A 23,696-nucleotide genomic window follows, 5' to 3' on the forward strand; every position below is an offset into this window, starting at 1 on the left:
ACAAAAATAAAACTGCGACAGTTTGGAAGGTTATTTAAACATTTCCAACGACAAGAGCTGCAGATCAGCTGCAGAGTCCACCTGAGCGTCGGAGGAACAGGATGTTTAACGAGCTTTATTACCTGCTGTAATCAGCTGTTCCGCTTGTTGTGGAGAGGAGGAGACTTCAGCTCTGAGGAAAATCCTCCTGACTGATGAAAACAACAACTCCAGACTCAGTATTTAGCGTAACTCCATCAGCTGTTCGCTGTAAACACACCGCTGCACGCTGGCTGCTGTTTCCCAGCAACACATTTAATGTTGACGTCGGCGAGACTCGTGTGGCTCTCTGACTGTTGGTTGTGATTTATTGGTTTGCAAACGGTGGAAAAGAGAGGAGCAGTCTAGAAAAACAGGTGACAAGCTTGATGTAAAGCCTGTAGCCTCTACTTGCTCATTTGAATTTCGCTTTGCAAGGCAAGCCCCCCCTCCTAGTTGGGGGATTTAGTTCCTTTGGTGGAAACGCTGCTGTTAATTCTGTACCACAGTGTGCTGAGAGCAACGTCGTATTATTATTCTTTCACACATGCGGGTCTCTTTCAGTCCGTGGCCAGTTCACACTGAAGTCTGATATAGGCCACACTGAAACAATAATGTGAACAGGGAATCATTAAACTAATCAGATCAGCAGAGTGAACCTGGCTATAGAGACGGACAACCTTTCAGCTCACAATCACTCCTACCGGCAATTTAGACTCACCAATTAACCTAAACTGCAAGTGCTTGGGCTGCTGGGAGGAAGCTGAAAGAAAAACTCATGCAGGCACGCAGAGAACATCCAAGTAGATATGTTGTTGTATTAATTAATGATCAAATAATGATCAGCAGATTCTGGCTCTGCTGTATCGCCAGCAGCCACGATTGCAGCCTTTGATGCAGTTCGACTTGTTTCGCACATGACAGGTCGATGCAGTGAAGGTGTTGTTTACCTTGATGACCTGCTGGATGTTTCCTGGTTCGCTGTCACCTGCAGCTTTTTATCTGAGGCGCTCACTGTGGCTTGTAACGTTCCTCTCTTGCAATATTATCTCTTGCAAATCCAGTATTACATTTCTAAGACTTACATATGTGTTACTCATTACCCACGCTCCCCACGTTGCTTTGTCCCTCCACGGATTTCCTTATTTCATCATCAAATCTTATTAGGACTTAATCTCACCACTTTTTTTTGTTTGATCACCCACTACGTCATCTGTTCATTGGGTAGACCTACATTTAATTTCATTGTTTCCTTCCTGTCTGCTCCAGTCAGTATTTATCCTCATCCATTTATAGTATCATTTGTTTTAGTCCCATCATGTGACGTATCCTCATCTTTTCCCAGCGTCATTTTATCTGGTCTCCACATTTTTATTGCTTATTTATCACATAGACATGATCTGATAAATGTGGATACATTTAGAAAGGACTTACTTGACTTCATCTTTCTAGGCTTCATCCATTTTTATTTTCATCATTCATCACAGATTTAGAATCCTTATTCATTACTCAGCCTTGTAATTCATTACTTATTAATATCTGATAATGACACAGATTCAGATTCAGTGCAGGAGCAGCCCTTTTTCTCTCCTGCAGATTTTCTCTGTCGTCTCTCAACTAACTGAGAATCTGGATCAGATTGCTGTCAGTGTTTTATCTTGTGATCTCAGGTGAATCTTCAGATACATACATCACACAGAATTCCCCCCTCCGAAGGTTTATTTAAAAGCAGCCTGACTTACATAAGTTTGTAAAGCAGCTGCATGGTTTTAAAGGGGCAGAATCTTTATGAGAGCTGTGGAAAGCTTTTACTCAGGGGAGTTCCCTCCAAACTCAATTTAATTCTCAACTGAAATAAGTTACTGCAATGAAGCATAGAATTGAGCAGGGACCAGGCACAGCAGGTTACATACACAATGACATGTAACATTAAGGGTATTTTATCTTGTCTTCCGAAAATATACTGAACAAAATTATAAAGGCAATAAAAGGCCTCTCCAAAATGTGCAGTTTCACTGTATTGGGGGGGTCCGCAAATCAGTCAGTATCTGGTGTGACCACCATTTGCCTCACGCAGTGCAACACATCTCCTTCACATAGTAGATCAGGTTGCTGATTGTGGCCTGTGGAGTGTTGGTCCACTCCTCTTCAATGGCTGTGCAAAGTTGCGGTCAGGTCCGATGAGGACGACGAGCATGCGGATGAGCTTCCCTGAGACGGTTCCTGACAGTTTGTGCAGAAATTCTTTGGTAATGCAAACCGATTGTTGCAGCAGCTGTCCGGGTGGCTGGTCTCAGATGATCTTGGAGGTGAAAATGCTGGATGTGGAGGTCCTGGGCTGGTGTGGTTACACGTGGTCTGCGGTTATGAGGCCGGTTGGATGTACCGCCAGTTTCTCTGAAACGCCTTTGGAGACAGCTTATGGTGGAGAAATGAACATTCAATTCACGGGAACAGCTCTGGTGGACATTCCTGCAGTCAGCATGCCGACTGCACGCTCCCTCAAAACTTGCGACATCTGTGGCATCGTGCTGTGTGGTGGAACTGCACATTTTGGAGTGGCCTTTTATTGTGGCCAGCCTAAGGCACACCTGTGCAAGATTATCTCGCAAAGGAGAAGTGCTCACAAACACAGATTTTGACAGATTTGAGAGTCCTTTTGTGTACACAGAGAAAGTCTTAGATCTTTGAGTTCAGCTAAGGATGAATGGGGGCAAAAACAAAAGTGTTGCCTTTATATAGGCAAAAGTGTGATTTGCTGTTATGGTATACAATAAAACTTGACTTGATACAATTCCATTTGTTGCCTTGAAATAGTAGTTTTCATGAAGGACATCAACTACATTTGTTTTGGATTTAAAACATTAATAGAAACTTCTCAATGCAGCGTAATCTCTGTGCTAACTGACCCATTTTACACCTGGAATTAAAATGTGTTTTGGGTGATCAGATTGCAATCGGCTAAGGCTTGACCTGAAAGTACAGGTGTAAGTATGCCTATGATACAAACCACCTCCGGAGGTGGTCAGGGACGCATTGTGACCGCATCGTCAGTCTGTAAACAACAAACAACTACTGTGTTTTTGGTGTACGGTGAACTGAACTCGTCCATCTGTAAACGTGAAGTTTGGCAGTTTTGAACAGTCATAAATACTTTTGCTTCCAAATGTGGTTGAACGTGGTGGGATAATCTGAGAAAATCATTAGTTGGGTTGAGTGCGGGTGGATGATTTATGCGTACATGATTATTCAGATATTGTCAGAGCCAATCCGCATCACACCAGTGTAGCTCCTATAATCGTGACAAAACAGCGCGAACAGCTGCTGACGTCAAATTAGTAGGCTGCAATATCGACCAGAGCATTCAGGACTTACCTGTTGTATTTTATGTTGTCGTTTAGTAACAACAGTGCCCATTGAAAAGTTTCAGTCTGGTTTTAGGAAGTACCACAGCACTGAGACTGCCCTGCTTAAAGTCACCAATGACCTTTTAATGTCTGCTGATGAAGGCATGTGCTCAGTCCTGGTACTCCTGGACCTTAGCGCTGCTTTTGACACCATTGATCACAACATCATGTTAGACAGACTGAGGCACTGGGTGGGGATCTCTGGTACTGCCCTAGAATGGTTTTCATCCTACCTGTCAAATAGGAAGTTTTGCGTGTCTGTAAACAACTATGTCTCCTCGTTCTGTCCAGTTAAATATGGTGTGCCTCAGGGGTCGGTCTTAGGACCCATTTTGTTTTCCTTGTATCTGCTTCCCCTTGGACATATTATCCATAAACATGGAATTTCTTTTCATATTTATGCTGATGACACACAAATATACTTGCCCGTCAGATCCACAGACCCTGGAATGCTGAGTTCACTTAACAACTGCCTTTGTGAAGTAAAAAAATGGATGTCAAATAATTTCCTCCACCTGAACTCAGACAAAACAGAAATCCTGGTCATCGGGTCCCAGCAGATGGCAATCAAACACTGCCATCTGCTGGTTCCCTAGTAAATCACATTAAGCCTGTGGCAAAGAACCTTGGTGTTTGGTTTGATAGTAATTTAAATTTCGAGCAGCACACCACAAAGCTTGTTCAATCATGTTTTTATCAACTTAGAAATATTCGATGTATGTTAACTTTTAAGAACACCGAGACCATTTTACACGCCTTCATCTCATCACGCCTGGATTATTGCAACAGCCTTTTCACCTGCTTAACCCAAAAATCTATTGATCGACTCCAGACTGTCCAGAACTCAGCTGCCAGGCTTTTAACCAGAACAAAGAAATATGACCACATTACTCCTATTTTAGCTTCATTACACTGGCTCCCAGTATGTTTTAGAATTGACTTTAAAATTCTATTGATCACTTTTAAAGCTCTTCATGGCCTCTCGCCTTGTTATATTTCTGACCTTTTAGTCCCATACGCACCAGCACGTACCTTGAGATCCTCGGGCAGAGGTCTGTTGTCTGTTCCAGAGTCTCGACTGAAAACTAAAGGGGACAGAGCGTTTGCTGTCAGGGCCCCGAGGCTCTGGAACAGCCTGCCCGAGGAAATCAGGTCGGCTGAGTCAGTGAACTCTTTTAAGTCCCTTCTTAAAACACACTTTTATAGGAGAGCCTTTCCCGATCTTATTTGACTTTATTTTATCCCTTTTATTTAATTGTATTTTACTAATTTTATATTTATCTGTATTTTAGTCTTTTCAATGTTTTCATGCTTTTATCTTGTATTGTTTTTTGTATTATTGTCTCTTGGGTATTATTGTCTTTACACTTGTTAAAGCACTTTGTAACTTGTTTTTGAAAAGTGCTCTACAAATAAAGATTATTATTATGCTGTAGCCTACATGTCATGTGTCGTGTTCCTCCCTGTCAATAAGGGGCGCTGCAGCACCCTCCGCACGCCCCTTCCCGCTTGTAATTGAGTAATAGGCTATGTTTCCACCTTGCGATGGCCTGAATTAGAACAACACGGTAAGACTGCACAGGTCAAAGAAGCGCTTTTTGTAGTCCATCTTCGTAACATTAGATATGCAACTTCAAACTCCTGACTTCGGGGTTTGTGCCATAGGCCCACAACCGCTTACTTGGCTGCTTACCATAGCTTCCGGGTCACGGGAAAAAAAACAAAAAACGGTTTGTTTTTTGTTTCTCTATTTACTAGTGGTAATTGGGAAACGAGCCGTTTTTTGTTTTTGTTTTTTTTGTTTCAAAACGAAAATCCTTTGGCTGCAAAGTACACCATGGGAGGTTTCATACTGTCTCTATTGGATTTTATTGTATCTGCTTCAACTGTTCTCCATGGAGGAACAAGCACATCTCAAGCCCATGCAATCATTTGAAACTGAAAACATAGACTTCCAGTGGAGGGCTACTTTAAACAAGAGAAAGACAGGTGCAAACTTGTCATGTAGTTTTTATGTCCACCTACCTGCTGATAGAGGAGGAGGTCAACAGGGAAGATAAAGTCACAGGGTTTTATTAACAGAACCTGCAAGGTGTTTGGCATTTGCTATGAAGCAGCAGCTGCGCCGTTAGGACATGGCACATTAGCTAGCAGCTCATAAAAAGTGGCGTCTCTTTTTATTGTGACCCAGATCATCCCGCTCAGTGTCAGTCAGGAAGCCCCTCTGCTAACAGGGGCCTGTCAGGGGCCTTTGAGCTGTGAGCCGTGGCAGCTATCAGCTTGGATCATCTCGGCTGCTCAGCACTCTTCCACAGCTGCTGCTGATTTGCCTCGTTGCTTCTGAGTTTTATATCCAGACGAGTAAGTTTCCTTTCCGGCCGGCCGGTCTGGCGTGTGTCTCCCAGGTGAGGTTGAGGTCTGGTTTCCTCCCTCCGCTGATGCCGCTGCAGCTGTGGAGGACAATAAGCTTTAAAAACACCTTCAGGCTCCTGCTGCCTTTGTGACGTTGATAAAACATTCCTGCCTGCTGTCAATACCTCAGCTGGAAAATAATTTATGCATCCTTTCTGTACAGCGTGAGGGAATCTTATATCAGCGCTGGTTTCCACCAGGTAACTAAGCAACATCATGGCCCAATGACAGTGCTGCTCCTACAAAAACAAACATCATCAATCCAGTATGAGAAGGACACAAAGGAACAACAGTTTATACAAAATGAAATACTGTGTTTGTCCTCTTCTCAGCTCTGTCAGGATCTCAGTTTTTATTCTTCCTTGTTGCCATAAAGTCTCAGAGAAACAAGAAATTTTCTTTTTCATGCCATCATAGTCACAGTACATACTTAAAGAATCAGTCTGGTTTAATACAACTTAGTATAGTTGAATTATTTGATCTTTTATTATTTTACATCTAATATAAGTAGATTTCTTTATTTGGATTTGGACACTGACCAAGAGAAAAGAGACCCTTTAATGTCAAAATCAATCCCTGTTAACAGAGGGACACCTCTTTTGGTCTTGCCCCAAGCTAAAAACATTCTGATCAGATATTTTAAGTGCGTCTCTGCATTATATCATTGTGAAATCCAGACCCATTGTTATCCTGGGTGGGACCCGACAACTATCAACTTTCTCACACTTACAAAAAAAGACAAAACAATATGGCAGCCCGTTCTCATTCTCAGGGCATCACTTATGGATGCTTTGTTACGTCTTTCGGCGTCTGGTACCAACGCACATGGCACCCTTTAGCGTCATAGCTCAGTACACTGGAAGAAGCCCTTTCGTGCCATTGGTCAACGCTAAAATTACCACTGTATCTAAACAGAAAAGTCAGAGTATGGCGGTGGTTCAGAAACCAGACTTTCACCCAAGAGACAAAATGTCGACATTTATTATTTTTAGTAATGTTATTTAACTTATGTGAGTAGCGCAAGTTAACTTCCACCATTTAAGTCCCAAGTAATTATTTTAACAGAAACGTCACCAAGTAGTAACTGGACGTTGCATATTTATTCTTGCTAACTTGACCGCGGAGCCCTACACATCCAACTAATGTGATTAATGTGATTAATTAATAACAGATATGAAATACAAATTCATGACTGCATGAAAACTCCTTTAACAGGACACACCCAAATAATCACTGGTGCAGCCAGTAGGCTTCAGAAGTTGTATAATTTGTTGGATATCGCCCATAGTGAAATTATTTCAATTAATTATACACATCTGCAGTAAGCAGAATGTCAGTGTCGTGGTAAAACCTTCTATGACAACTCATGTGGAGTTACAAGCCTCAGAGGCGGAGATTGGAGAGACTGCAGATGTTCATGGTCCAATATTTCCTCTGACTTCATCTTCAAACAGCTGCTCGCAGTAGTTTAAATCAAACAGGATACTCAATGCTGTATTGAGTATTTGGGGCAGCAGGACAGTGTGTGTGGGGCTGAGTCAGGATAAACTACAGTGTGTGTTCATGGTGACGAAGGAACATGTCACCCAGTGCAGCAGTGAGGCTCACTGATGCCTTTTAATAGTTTCTGGACAACGATGGAGCTCCATGGCTCAGAGGAAGAAGAGACAGCACTTGTTAGGAGATATATTCAGTGTTGAAGTAACTGAAGGTCAGTTTTCCATTAAAACGTTTACCTTTAATGTCCCTACCTTGGCTGAATCTCCCTCCTCCAGAGCGCCCACTTGCTTACAAACCCCCATTATTTAATTCTCCCGGTGTGCTCGGCCACCTGAAAATGTATTAACAGGCCGAACATTCATCAAACTGACGTTATTCATATTCATCCTCCCCTCTGCTGGCACGCTGCCATGTTTAAGATTAATTAAAAGGGATGAAAGAAACAGTAGAGAGTGGACAGACTTTTAACCATGACTGCAGTGTCTCAGAGTTGAACTTCAAGCAGACACTGATGTTTCTGTTTTTCTGTTTTAAGGATGAGAAGAACCAGGTGCTGACCACCAACATCTGGCTACAGCTGGTGAGTTTTCTTCTTGAGTCTGCTGTTTGAGATAAAACATGTAAAAACAAAAGGTGTGTAAAAAAAAATGAGCAGCATGACTCTCCTTCCTTCCTTACCCCCCAAAACAGTTCTTCCATTCCCTCCCACAGTCAAAATAATAGAGAAGTTAACATTTTTGATTAAAAAAAAACAATATCAATGTCAACCAAAATAATTTATTAATAGTTTTTTATTTCATTTCAATTTACTTTGCTCGTTCTCTTAGGACCTACTCCTTTCTGTGTGGATCCCTTTTTATTTTCTCTATACCTCAGTGTCCTCTCTCTCCCTGCCATTTCTCTCCCTCATTTCTTCCTGGCTAAAAAAAGAAAAAATTAAGTATCACATTTCATACTTATTTTCATGACACTTTATAACAGTACAGATTCTCTACAAAAAGAGCTGAAAATGTGTTTATTACTTTTGCATACAAAAAATCAAATACTTGACAAAAGAGAATACTAAGGAGTAAAACAAATGTTAATTAATAATTTAATATGCGTTTTAAAGAGACTTTGTCCTCTTGTGTAACATCTTTGTCCTCTGTTGTGTCAGGTGTCGCACCAGAGGACATTTCTGTCACACCAAAGGATGTTTCAGCCTTTTAGTGCCACTTAATGACCATGCTAAACATGTAATATCATATCAACATAATCATTAACCTGTCATTAGCCGTTAGCAGCACACATTAGCTACATTTTCTATAATTATGTACTTTAACATACAGTTTTTAATAAAAAAATATAATTTAGGGCTGTCACACCAAAGCACAAAAAATATTTGAACAATTCTGAGACAAAAACTTACCATGTGCACATCATGGGCTTCAGAGGGGGCTTCAGTATCATTATCTTTAATGGGGTCTTTCAACTAAATAAGGTTGTTGGTTGAATTGCCCAATTAAAATTAAGATGTGATGTCACAGCAGAGGACATGGTTTTCAGTGACAAAATGTATAAAGCTCCTACGCTTTTAGAAATATATGGATGAAATAAATGATTCCCATTTACTAAAATAGACACTTGTAACATCATGCCTGAGGTGTTTATCAACATTTTTAATGCATGTCATTTTATTTTATAAAAGTTGTAATTTATTGAACCATGCTTGAGGACAATTTTGAGCTCAAAACTCAACAACAGCTCCTTGTAAAACAAATAAAGGTTCAACCAATACTCAAAACAGAGGCGGAGGCATTTTTCTGGTTTGCTAGTCCTGCAGCCACTCGATGCCGGGCAGTTTCCCGCGGCGGCGCAGCCTACGTTGAGGGCCTCAATACAGCTCAATCAGCTCAATACAGCACCTCCGTATCAGTTTAATAGAAAGAGGAGTTTCTGTTTTGTTGATGGTATTGAAAGTCATACTGTGGAGATTTCTAAATACCCTGGAATACCATAATATCATGATACCGTCCACGCCTACTGAGACTAACTGACCAATCAAAACTTGGTCAAAACGGTTTAGTCGACTTTTAGGACGCAGCTCTACAAAGAACTTAGGCTACACCCACACGTCTACGTTTTGCTACCATGGAGGCGGAGAGCAGGCTGGGAGTCTACGGCGACGTGCACAGTGCAAGTGTTATTTATAAAATATTATAATAAAAATACCAAAAGTAAAACATTGTCAGTAGATTTGTGGTTTTTCTTTGCATGACTGATTGACTGATGAGACCCAATCAGGAAGCCAATGTCAGTGTCTGCGTCATTGTTTTTAAAGTTCTCCTCCCGGAGTTTTAAAATGATCAGCGTTTTCAAACTTCTTCGTTTTAGGTGTTTGGATTTGCTGTTTTAGTCTGGACCACGATCAAGATGGCGGTATGTGTGTCAGGTACTGGCAGGACAGGTGCGGCAGTAGCGCTTTTGTTTTATGGATTGATTTGAAATGTACTAAAGCCCACTGATATTAACATATCAGTGAAACCGGTTGAAAATGTTCTCAGAACAGCGCGGACATTAAACAAACAACCCAAGCCGCGACAAACTTCGGCTACGGGAAACATGCGCTGGCAGTAACGTTCATGTATCCACAGCTGTACCATCCTACAAAGAAACACAGGCCTTCAGCCAAGACACAACGAAGCAATGCTCTGCTAATCACAATCTGTTTACTACTATCTGGAGATATTCATCCGTGTCCTGGCCCACGAGGGGAAGCAAATAACGCCGCCATAAAACAAAACACTGCTGTTTCACAGGTACGCACTCTTTTTGTAACAAATCATCGATTGAACAGATCCAGCAAACTAACCTTGGTCGCCATCTCTGCTCGGTGGGCGTCTGTGTTCCTGTGGCCTGTCTCATGGGGGCACCGATTGAGCCGCCTTTGCACCGGTGGACCGGCGGCGAGGCCAGCGATGGGCAGATTTCAGCGGAGACCGTGTCCAGCGGTTGCATTGCTGAGTCACCAAATGCGACATGTAACTATTCTCTGTTCTCAACAAACAAAGGTGGCAAACACACCAGTTTAAGAGGGAGTTAATCATATAGAAACTCCCTCTATAAACTATCAACAAATCCATCCAAGTCATCACCGGATCAAAGGGCGTGCACTTTAAAAAAGAAGGCCGTAAAACTTGCAATAACTACCAAATCAAACAACATGCACTTCTAAATGTTGCAATCGCTAAAAACAAGAAACTGAACATATTCCAGACTGTCAATCACTCAAGAATAATCTGGGACCCCAAATTAAAGCCTAGGGGTATTTTAGGAGGAAGTTTTTTTTCTTTTAAGAAGTTTTAAATCTAAAAGTGATCAAATCCATCAGCTTTTATTAGGCTTTTATCAGCTTTACATGTTTCAGGCTATAAGGTTCATAGAAAAGATAGATTGGGCACAAAAGGAGGCGGAGTCTTAATCTCTGGAAGATCGTTGGTCATGTAATGAACTGAGTGTATTGGACTTAACTTTATCTCCATCTATGTCCTTCTCACTTATTACACTATATCGCGCTCCATCTTCTAAGAATATCTTTTATGAACATTTTGAAAATATGCTAAGGCAATGTAATTTTAATAAGGAGGTGATTATTATGGAAGACTTCAACATCAAGTGGGAAGACAAATCGTCAAGGAAAACATTAAAACAGATCACTGACGATTGTGATCTTACACAGTTGATAAATGGTCTTAGCAGAGAAACAAATCCTACAAGAACACAAATAGAACTTATATTTAGCAATGTGCCAAAGCGAATTGTTAAATGCTTTAATATGCTGACTGGACTTATTGGAAAATCTTTGGAAGAAGACAGTAAAAGATTTACACAACAACTGCAGAGATCAATTGATGCATTTACATGTGTAACCGCGCTCAACTACGCTGCGCTGTAGCTGTCTGGTTCAATCAACCCCTCGATGAGTACGAGGCGTTTATCTCTCAACGCAGCCGTTTATTATGTGGACAGGAACAGAATATGTACTGGTCAGTCATACAGTTGGCTCGCTTTAGGCAGCTCACACACAGCACACCACAAAAGAACGCTAGTTGTTTTAGCACTGATGCTAGCTAGTTTAGAAGATGCATTTTGTCGTTACTTAAACACTTTAGCGCTTCAAAAGTACAACAACCCGCTCATAACTCGTCTTATCAACCTTTCCATAAGTTACAGTGCACATGTGTTCGTGTAGTTCATATTAACAGGCATAATACACTCGGGCACGTCTCTCATGAACTAACAACGTTAGAGGCGCGTTAGTAGAATTTACCTACTACGTCTGAGAGAGGGCGCCCTCGAGCCAAATGAATGCCGTTGCTATTAAACAATGTTTGTTATGTGGACAGTTTGGCTTGTGTGTGCAAGTGTGTGTTGGCGTTGTGGTTGATATCGAACAATTGTTCTTGTTTAGATGTTGGTTTAGTAATTTTTTTTTTATACAGTCATGGTAATTGTATTCTTGTGTTAACCTGTATGTACTATTTTAATCTTTTTATGTTTTTTAGGTGTGACATATTAAGATCTGTCCAGGGACAGCAGATGTAAAACAGCCTTTTGGCTAATTCTGGCACACTATACATTTATTTATGTATTATTAGTGTGCATTGTCCCTGTTAAATAAACCTGAAATAAATAAAATAAATAAGTATGCAAACAAAAGCAAAATCTGCGGTATGCCAAAAATGCCCGGATGGCGTACCGATTCTGGAAAAATCTGCAGTATGCATCAGACCAGTCTACCTCGCGTGCTGCGGCCCATAATGCAAAGCGCTGGAACTGTAACAACAACCCGTCTTTTCTTTAGAGGAAAAAAACAATGTGTTTTACAATTTTCACTAAATCAGAGCGCTGCAGCCAACGCAGCAGACGAGTCGAGCAGCAGCGTTTTAATGTTCGTACTGCTGTTATTCTGTCTTTACATTCTGAGTAATGTTGTAATGTTTTAACTTAAATCAAGAGACATCTGGCTCGTGATGGACGGCTTGTGTAACTTAAAAAATAAAAAACAACAATAGTGGTATGAAAGGGGACTGTTGTCACTTTATTATTATGTATGTAAAATTACAGTTGTGGTTTTAGTACTTGCTTATTTTTGCTTATATTTTATATAATTCTTATTTATGCCCTAATATAGCGAAGCAAACATCTGCTACAGCTCGGCTGCAGCCTAGTTCTCATAAGATTTAAAAGAAGAATATGTTTTAAGCTTACATTTATATTCCTCTTATTGTTTTTGAAAACCACAAAGTCTGGCGTAGAATGCTGCAAAATAAATGTATGTAACCGTTTCATGCTACATACTATACCTCAAACAGTATGCAGTATACAGTACATACTGCACACTGCGGTTGCCAGTAGTATGTAGTAGGCAGTTCCGAATACAGCCTCAGTCTTTTGTCAAGTTAATTACATGACTTTAATAATTATAATAAAAACAGACCCCGTCACTTCTCCTCTCCAGAAAACATGACGTTACAGCAGCTCACGCTGCCCGTTGCTAAATTAGCCACAAAGCTAATGCTGTGTTTATCAGTGGAAGAGCGCTAACGTTGTAATGAGCCGTTAAACTATAGTTTCTGACGTATTCTAAATATATCTGCGAGCCGCCTGTCTGCAGTTAGTCTGCGTGTCTGAAGTGTAAATTAAGTTGAGCTGAACATGAATCTAACACGCCTTCCTGTAGCTCAGGCTCTTTTTGTGACATTGTAGATGTGAAACGCTGTCAGAGTTGTAACGGCTCTGGTTATAACGTTCGTTAAATGAAATCTCAAAGTTGCAGGTCCTCATTGTAAAGAGTCGTGTTGTATTAGATGCATTCAGCAGCAGCTCACTGTGTCCTAGACAGCATGATTTAAACAGATGGTGGTTAAATGGTTTCTCGTAGCTTTGGTTAGAATTAAAGAGTGCTGGTAAAGGGATGAGCTGGATGTGAATGTGCTACATTGAAATTATGGCAGATTATGTGTAAAGTGAAACACACATGCTTTTTCTCTCTCTGTTTACAGACGGCTGAAAAAGTTTCACATTCCAGCAACAAATATTTATCGATGTGCAATTGTTCACTTTTTTAACACAGTAATCTATTTAATTAACATAATCCATTTTAGAAAAGGTTTTTTAGCCCACATACATACCAGCTTTCAGTATCGGCCTGTTCTAAGTGTAGTTTATACAGTAAAGGGGTCTGCTATCCAAATCATTCTTAAAATCAAAATATCGGCTCATTAATTGGCTCTTTTTCACTTTAATATCTGCATCGGCCCCCAAAAACCCATATCGGTCGGGCTCTATTCATTTCATATAGTTCATTAAATGCAGTAAATAAAACTTGTGTGTTTGTGTGTTAAAAAAATTATAATAATAATAATAAATATTTCATAAATAAATAAAAATAACGTAAATAAAACTGTAAAAGCGTGTGTTACAACATATAATAATAATAAAAAATATTTAAAAATAAATAAAGTAAATAAAACTGTAAAAGTGTGTGTTACAACTATATAATAATAATAATAATAAATATTAAAAAATAAATAATAAAGTAAATAAAACTAAAAGTGTGTGTTACAACAATATAATAATAATAAAAAATATTGAAAACAAAAATAAATAAATAAAACAGTAAGCCAGTAACAGTAAAAGTGTGTGTGTGTGTGTTTGTGTTAAAAACTAAAACTAAAATATTCAGTCTTTTTAAACTTCTCGCTCTGCTGTCACACTGCCCTCCTGGTGCGGGACTGCAGGTAAATTACAGTAAATTAACCCTGAGTCACTTCCAACCGTTACAGATGGGTCTGTTTGCGCCGGTCAGGTCTCGTGGGGGGGGGGGTGAACTGACTCCGGAGGAAAGAAACCAAGTAAACATTGATAATAAATGGAAGCCTGCAGCCACATCATGCCATCCTTCCTTCAGTTTGGCTTCCAGAGAGACTCTGGAGGAATCGCAGAACTCCAGCTCTGGTGCTTGACCCAGATAAGTTTGCTGTGATGGAGAAAAACTTGATCCAGCAGACAGCGAGCAGAGTGCCAGCTTCTTTTTCTGTTTCCACAAATACATCATCTTCTGTTCTGCCGCGCGCTCTGTCAGAGCCGACAGTGAACACTTCCTGCACTTTGGCGCTTTACACCTTTCTGATATCAACTCTTCTTTGTTCACTTTACCTTCGTCTCACACTATGAAAAGCTGCTTTTCTTTGCCTTTTGTCAGGCAGGACTGACTCTGGTGTGAATGTCAGAGCTAATGGAGAGCGTAGGAATTCATTAAGAAGACTTCCTAAACCCATTTCATGCAGCTGTCCAAATTTAATTAGGTTTCATATCAGGTCCTGTGGAATGTGTGTTTGTAAAGTGGTGATGCACTAATCCGGCCTAATCTGCTCCTCTCGGATGGAAAGGTTGGTTCCCCCCTGGAGGCTTGGCATTTCCTCTCTGCAGCACCCTCCCAGGACCAACTAGTCTTTTAGCTTAATTTAATTTGGCGTTCGCCTCTCCTCCTCCTCCTCCTCCTCCTCGCTGCTGCTGCTGCTGCTGGAGTCATTGTGTTTTTTTGGGAAGGGGATAAGTGTCTGTAAGCAAGAGGCAACATTTCTGCACCGGGAGCTGCGTGGGTTTTTTTAATGTCAGAGTGTTACAGCAGCCTTTGGAAGTTTTTTCTCCTCGCAATCTAAAAACTTTGACCCACTCGGAGACTAAAAATAAAATCAATATCGACATTTTGGAGCAGATTTTTGTCTTTAGGGGCTCATGAAGAATTTGCATTTTAGATTTCAAGTTTCAATTATTTAGTTGAGTATTGTTTTTATTTACAAGCTGTTGTATTAACTAGGGCCAGGCATGTTAACGTGTTACTAGCACGTTAACGCTTTCATTTACATGACAGTTATTTTATCAGTTTATTTATGTCGCGTGACAGTCTGTTGCTCGCTGGCTCTGAATACACATCCAGTCAAACCATGGGACTCAGGAGGGGCGGGATGTTGATCAGCCTGCAAATCAGCCACCCAAACAAGCGGCGGCAGCTTCGGCAGACCACGCTGGATGCAGCGTGTGGGAGAAGCAGATAGTAGCGAGGCGGATAGCTGCACACTGCATGCTGGGTAGTGTTGGGGAGGATGTCGGTCTGAGGAACGTTTTTAAAATCACAACGTAGTCGTTTGGCCCTGGGGGGTCGCTCTGCGCTCCTCAGGTGATCAGGAGACAAGCGCTCCGCAAGTAAACAGCAGGCGCTCTACGGAGAGTAACCATGGTAACGGCTTCTGTGCGCTACACAGCTGTAGCCTATTTAACTTCAGTTAAAATTACAGGCTACATAACTTCACCTGAGAGGCCTTCAACTCCCAAACAGCGAGGATCAGTCTCTCTGCCAATGATCTGTGCTGCGCTCGTGTACTTCACACTTGCTGCTGAACACGGACTGTTTCTGCTGATACCTGTTCCTAAAAAACACAAGAAAAGAGATTTATAAATGTTAACCTGCTGCTCAGAAGGAGCCTGTTATGATGTTCTGATCAAGCTAGATAAAGGTAATTCCCTGGCAGCGGCAAACTTTGGTTTAATATTTGATTTGATTACATTAATGTTTAAGTTCAGATTTAAAAGAAATATTTTATTGCTGCTGTGTAAAGGGAACACTGCTGGGAAAAAGCTCCTTATCTGTTTAAAGTGTTTAAAAACCACATGTTTTTGCACTTTCATGTATATAGCAGTACATTTAAATTAGAAGTGGCAATAAACTACTTTAGAATTCATTATTCAATTTTGCTAAACTATACGATTAATCGTGACTAAAATTTTAAATCATTGCCCAGCGCTAGTATTAACAAATACTAAAATGCACAATGAGACCAAAGGAAAAATTAAAAGGATGGAAACAGTATGTTAATAGTTCAGTTTCTCACAGTAACGATGCTAAAAATGCTGATGGTGTAGCCGAACATCTTAGCTTAGCATGCTAACATTAGCGAATTAGCTGTAAACAGAGAGTACAGCTGAGCCTGAAGGAGACTGTCTTTGGTTCTGCTGGTTTTGTGTTGGACTCATTAACATGTTGACCTGATGTTGGCGCTAAATGAAAAGTCAACAAAGTTATTACAGTTCATCAAGAGATTATGAAGAAGAATTAGTAATAAAAGTACTGGTACACACTAATTATCTTCAGAATTATTCATGTTATTGTTTTATGAATCAAATGTCTGCACCTGTTTTGGAAGTTAAATAAAGTTAAACCTCTCCCATACAACAATGTGTTTTGTAGAAAACATCAACATATTTAATATGAATTCCCTACAATATCTGATCCTGGCAACTAAAGCATGATTCATGTTTTAATGGTTAATGGTAAAACTCAAGTCAACGCAGCACAAGACGGGACGCTTTGACACCATCTTTCCCTAAACCTAACCAAATGTTTTAGGAGCCTGATCCTAACCACCAAGTCTTTGGTGTCCATGTCACCCACCTCCATCTTCCCGGTTCCTGTATTTTAATAAAACAAAACATTTATCCAGTTTATTGTTGTGGCATCACAGCAACAACATTTCCATTTATTCATTCATCGCACGCCTCTGGAGCAACGAGGGGTTAAGTGTCTTGCTCAGGGACACATTGGTGGACGTGTCAGAGTTGGGAGTTGAACCCGGGTCTCTCACTGCGCCATCACCACCCCAACAACAACAGATGAATGTATCTTACATTATCAGCAGGTTTTTATTCTTTCTCATCAATAAAGGCTTAATGACAAAAGACACATTCGTCTAGCGTTACCAACACGAGAAATTCACAAAGTCCTGCTCCAGTTCACTCCATCCCCCAGAGGATGGAGTGAACTTTCTCGTAGCACCTGATTTGAATGATCCAACCACATTTGTCCGAGCACCAACATAAAGGCAAACTATGAAGTTTTAGCTCCTAGTAAGTCTCTGAAAAAACTGAATCCCGATGCTGTTGGCTCCTCTGACTGTCTTGTATTGTGTCTCTCGGGGGCCGATAGCAAGTCTTTACATGTTTAATCTTGTTGAAAAGGAAGAATCAAAAATGTCCTCAGAGATCCAAAAATAGCCAGTTTCTCTGTCAGTGAGGATAATCCTATTAGAAAATACAGCATCAAACCAAAACCACAGGACAAGCCCAAAATACGTCTAATGATGTTTTATCTGAAAGCGCTTCAACACCAACGCTGCTCACGACGGAGCGGTGTGTGAATGGCTAGGATGTCCTGACTTTTTTGTGCATTTTTCTTCCCTTTTGAATCTTTTTGAAGCGTATCTTATTGCGTCAGTCAGACGCTTTCCTTTACAGCGTGCAGGTTTCTTTGCTCTCTTCCTTTTTCGGACTCTTTGAGCCTTTGAAGCTTTTTCGACACGAGACAAGAGAGCGCAGTAAAGCCTCACCTGCTCGTTAAAAATACATGTAAACAGTTTCTCATCTTCAGAAAGCTGAGTTTCTTCACTTCGGAGTCCTGGTTGCTGTTGTTGCTGTTTGAACTGGAAGCTTGTGATGTCGTTTAATGACTAAAGCGTTTCTGTTAGTTGTCATCTTCAACTTTATTATCATCTGGAAGGATATTGGGTTTGCAGACAGAAGTTAACCACATTGGTGACAATGAACAACAACAATCAATAGTCAAAGACATAAACAAATAAATACATTATGATGATCTAAGAGAATCTTTGTTTCTGGAAGTTACACGACAAATCTCTGAAATATTTTGGTGTGCTGATGATCAAAAATTAGTATGCTTGTTTAACTAGGATGTATTTAAGTTTGCAAACTTTGTATCAAAGGCCTGGAAAAGAAGGCAAGCTAGTTTTGTTTAATTAGATTTAATTTTGTCCAGTGTAGGATTATGGGCTTAGATGGGTGGTTATTTGAGTAAATGTGAATACATCTGTGTATGAATATATACATGCATGTATTTGAATATATAATTACTATTATTATTATTATTCCGTTTCTAATTCTTGTCTCTATTTGGTTAGCAATGTATATGATGTACTCTGGCTATCTTGGATATTAATTTGATTTTATTTCTATATTTTAATGTTGGTGTCTTGTCATGCGGGCTGGGCGTAATCATACGCATGACACAATAAAAGCATCATTCATTCATTCATATACACATATATACACATAAGATATAGAAAAGGTTGATGGAAACTCGAATTTCGAAAAAATTATGTTTTTACGCTCGCTTGAGGTGGTTTTTGTGGAAAAAGAGTAAATGCTCTAAACGGGAGATGGAAACACTTTTTCCGAGTAAGTTCTGACGTAGCGAACTCGTAACTCTCGTCTGATCAGCTGTTTCTGCTGTCGGCGTTTCCCGCAGCTCGCGGCCGGTGACGCTCGTTGGTGCTGAGGAAAGAGGTGGATGCAGATCTGGGCAGGAAGCCTTCATCAGCTGTTCTGCTGAATGATGCGTTCACCTCTTAAAGGTCCTTCTCAGATCCTTTGCTCTGCACGCTGATCAGACAGGTTCTCACCGCATGTTGCTGCTGAATCTCAGTGAACGCTGCTTCTGCTGAGTGTAATAAAATATTCTAAACGTTCATAAAATAAATACTTAGAATCATTTATCACCATTGATGGTATAAGGTATAAGGTGCAGAGACATGGCTGGTAGCAGTTTGGACCTCTCTCTGTTTCTCTCAGATCAGCGGCCCTCAGGTTCATGCAACTGGTTTTGTTTCTGGTTTGGAACTCAGACGTCTTGTTTATTACAGCCGTGAGTAACGTCAACTACTGACGTAACTGCGCTCGCCGTAGCCTGGTTTATTCGCTCCAAACCAGCTGATGGAAACGCACAGATTTCACAATTTCTCTCTTTTTTTTCTTTTTTGCCACATTTCAAAAATACAATTAAAATTGGATGGAAACATGGCTACTGTTGCAAAAAAGTACAAAGCTGTTCAATTTACAAGAATTTAGTCGATGTTTTACAACAGCTGAATTCGAACTGAACCTTTTCCATAAAAGTCCACAAAAGTCTAAATGTTGAATTAAGATGGTTCAGTGGAAATATTTTCGTGCACACAAATAGTCTGATTACAGGTCATTATCAGCAACGATTTAAAGGTAAATGGTGAAACGTTTCTAACCAGTTTTGCACGTCATAATTGTCTGGTGCATCCTCACTTGTCCGGGTCACTGCGGCGGCTCGTGAACTCTGACTGAGATGTTTTCATGTGACGCTTTAAAAAGTGATGGTATTGCTTTAATTGGGTGGAAGCTGAATTTTTAGCCTGCGTGTAAACACACTGCCAGAGATGAAAGCGACACGACTACATTAAAAACAAATTTTATGGTTCTTTATGTCACTTAATTTAATAAAAACTTAAACTCAAAAGATCAAATGCATTTTAGAGAACATTTCTTAGAAGTTTGTACCCCAGAAGTCATCTGATGTGTGGTTTGGATGTTCGGACGTGAACTTTAGAGCCTTGTCTTTGCAGCCGCTGCGACAGTTCTGCTTTCAACAAATTCCTCTGGGGAAAACATTTCAGCTCAGCAACAGGAAGTAAACAAGACTGAGAGACACAATCGACCTTCAGCCTTCAACAGCCCGAACCATCAACACAGACCAAAGAGCTCAGAGAGCCTCTGAAATGTAATGAGGACCGAGCCGGCCACAAGAGCTGCGTGTGCAAATTAGACAGCACAACACAGTCCTGATGTTTCTTGGCGGCACACTCATCTCCCTCACAGCTTCAGAACAACACACGGCACTAACAATGGCCGTTACATAAGATCCGTCAGCGTAATCTAGATTTCACCCGCTGAAATATGGAGGTCAAGCACAGACGAGCTGCTGCTTATCAGCTGGCTTCAGACGAGAAACACCCAAGTCATCGCTTCTCACACTGTTTATGGAGACCTAATTTCTATCTTTCTGTTTCCCAACATATTTAATTAGCCACAAGTCTGAAGAGAACTCACCCTAAAACAGAACGGAAGATAAACAAAAGTTTTTTAATTGTTTATAAGCAAGCAGTGAAATTGTTAGTGAGGAGAGAAGTCATTTCTACTACAACATTAGGCAGGTGCAACACAGAAACACACAATACACACCAATGAAATGGGGAATATTAATGTTAATGCTGCATATTATAAGGCGCTGATAGCCTACAGAAGTCAGACATATAAAGATGCCCATGCAATCAAAAAAGTCACTAAACTGGCATTTTAATAGCAAGTTCACATTAACAGACATGTTGGACTTCACACCGAGAAGGCAGATGTTTTGTCACTGTGGAAAATATAGTTAAGTTATAGTTTATAATAAGTTTGTGTTGCTTTCCTCTTCATGCCATTTTACTGCGATTATACATACGGATGTAGCCCAGAGCAAAGAGCGCTGTGACCAGTAGTAAAGCGTTCACCTCTTCTCAGTGCCGCGTTTGGTTTTTTAATCGGTTAATCGATGATCAGTAAGTTAAGGATTTCCCATGATGCACTGAGCTCCTCTCTCCTCTACTTTCTCTCCCTCTGTATGCAACCTCATCCCATTATTGCATGTTACTAACACAACTTCTCCCCTTTCTGGTAGTCTTGTGCTTTCTCGTCCCTCTCCTCTCTCCTCCTGTCACTTCCTGCAGGTTTTCTGGCTCTGGAGCTGTGGAGTCTGGATCTGTGGTTGCGGGTCACCTGCTGCCCCCGTGTTCCTGCTCGACACCCTCTACTGCAACGACTATTGTTGCTAGTCCTATTGTTATTATTGTTATTATAATCATTAACATTACGACTGTTACCATTAACACTACTATAAATATCTTGTTTTTCCTTGCCTCTGTCTCCTAGTGCTGCTCTTGGTGGGAACTGTTGGGCTTCTGTAAATAACATCACAGAGTTCGGTCTAGACCTGCTCTTTTATGAAAAGCGCTGTGAGATAACTGTTGTTGTGATTTGGCGCTATATAAATAAAATTCAATTGAATTAAATTGAATTGATCGATGGATTTAATTTAGGATTAATTCACTAAGTTTTTGTATTTGTTGGGTGTTTTCAGCAGCTGTGATCAGAGGGCCTCCAGCTGTGGTCCGTGATTGCATTTTCATGCTCTTTTGCATAAAGTCACGCTTGTTCAGTTTATCCTGTTACATCAGCAGGCTGATCCCAAATCGTTCTCCACTACTCTAAACAGGAGACCAGATCGCTTTAAAATGAACCCCAACAACCTTTCTATGTGGATATGAGACTAAAACTAGTATAATTTTTGCATTAATATCTGTGTGTTTGTGCGTTTGCAGTACTGGACAGATTTCTACCTGCAGTGGAACGTGTCCGACTATCCAGGAGTGGCCAACGTTAGATTCCCCGACAGCCAGATCTGGAGGCCCGACATCCTGCTGTACAACAGGTACGCGACCTTACCGCAGCCGCGACTCCGAGCTGGGATCTGAATTTGTAGGAGCAGGACTTAAACTGAACAGTGTGATTTCCATCTGAATATTGGAACATTTAACATTTAATCTGAGTAAAATTTTAACATTTCTGAAAAACAACCGTAAAAAACAAAAGACGAAGCAACAAAATCTTACAAAAACGTATCCCAGTAGAATAATAGATTAGAACAAGGTCCAAGGTCTGGCGGTCGTTATGTGTGAACTACTCACGGACACATTTCTGACACATCGCCGACGTCTGCCAGATATCTGGAGGAGTCGGCCGACTCAACATCATTGAGTGTTAACTGACCGCTTTGTTGCACATGTTCTTATCTGCCTGAACGAATAACACACTCTGAAAATCAACCGATCATGATAACCTAAACATAGCAAACGTTTTTTGAAGTCACTTATTGAGTTCAATATGAGCACATTGCCTCCCCCCCTTGGCGAGGGGCCCGCAAAGTAGAGGGAAAGAACAGGATCTATTTGTCTGTGGTGGATTGAGGATGTTTTAGTTCACGGCGAGACGTCCTGAACGAGGCCAGCTCACTCAGTTCACGGTTCGTCTTCATCCCTCTGCTCTGATTCAGTAAACAAGCTAATTCAGCTAATTCCCTCCTGCTATCGGCGCTAAAGATAGGTTCCCTCCCTGTCAGGATTACTGTTAACACGCACATCAGGGCTGCCGGCTGTGGGAGGCTGCCCGCTGACGAGCGTTGCAGCTCATTAACCGAGCAGCACTCAGGAGCAAAGTTTGATCCTGGTGGGGTGGGCGGGTTGGGGCAGAAGGAATATTGAGCTGGCTGGCTTTAATGAAGGGGGCCAATGAACAGGACCAGAGCCTGAGTTCCAGTTATTATCTGGCAGGGGGTCAGCTTTTTATAGCAAACTTAGTGTAGCTTCACTTCTACAGACTCCTCCAGCCTTTAAGTCAAGGTCGTACATGTCCTGAAGAAAGCACGCGTTTTAGGACGATACAAAGGAAAAGCGATGCTCGTGTCATTAACATGTTGGAGGAAGGCCAAGCCAAGTAACCCTGAGCTCCTTTATTTCCAGGCATGTCCTCCTGCTTTTCTGTGAAGCGTTCCTTTACATTACATTTATTCATTTAGCCGACGCTTTTATCCAAAGCGTCTTACAGCTGCTATACATGTCAGAGGTCGCACGCCTCTGGAGCAACGAAGGGTTAAGTGTCTTGCTCAGGGACACAACGGTGGATGGGTCACAGTGGGGGATTGAACCCAGGTCTCCCTTCCTTGCAGAACAACAGATCGTTATGCTTATCAATATTTGTTAGTTGAAAACATTTGCAAACGATAACGTGGCAGATTAACAGTCTTGACACAGATCTCTCGGTTTTGTTTTGTCTGTGTTTTTTGTTTTTTTTGTGACCGAGATAAATGCTGAGCGGGACATTTTAAAAAAATCAACTTGTCAGAGCTTTGTGGTGCACAAACTGTTTCTGATGGTGTTTCCACACCTGCCTCATTTAGTTTGGCTGAATCACGCCAGAGTTCGTTTTCCCCTTTGGTGCGGTTTGTTTGGCCACTCGGGTGTGAAACACACTGGAGTGTGCACCAGAAGTGGTCACTGGTGCGGTTCGCTAGTGATGTGAAAGCAAACGAACCAACCAAAGGATTTACTGATAGCAGAGACGTGATCTGGGCATTATTTCAAAAACTAAACCACTAATAAATCCATCTGCTGATCGGGAAATGTGTTCAGCGATCTCATAATTGATCTGTATCAGCCAGGCTATATTTACGCAAATCATATTGTGACCACGTATACGTGTCAGCTAAATATCTGATTAACACGTCAAACGCTGTTAGAAACGTGCCAGTGCTCTGTGACATAAGCCGGAATCATTACTGTACAAGACGCCTCCGTTTTGTCCTGTTTCTACATCATTATTCATAACTTGTGGTCTAATTTTACC

Source organism: Micropterus salmoides, unplaced genomic scaffold (genome assembly GCF_014851395.1).
Source record: "Micropterus salmoides isolate LMB-PRFRI ecotype aquatic unplaced genomic scaffold, ASM1485139v1 Ms_hic_scaffold_8, whole genome shotgun sequence".
Classification (NCBI taxonomy): Eukaryota; Metazoa; Chordata; class Actinopteri; order Centrarchiformes; family Centrarchidae; genus Micropterus; species Micropterus salmoides.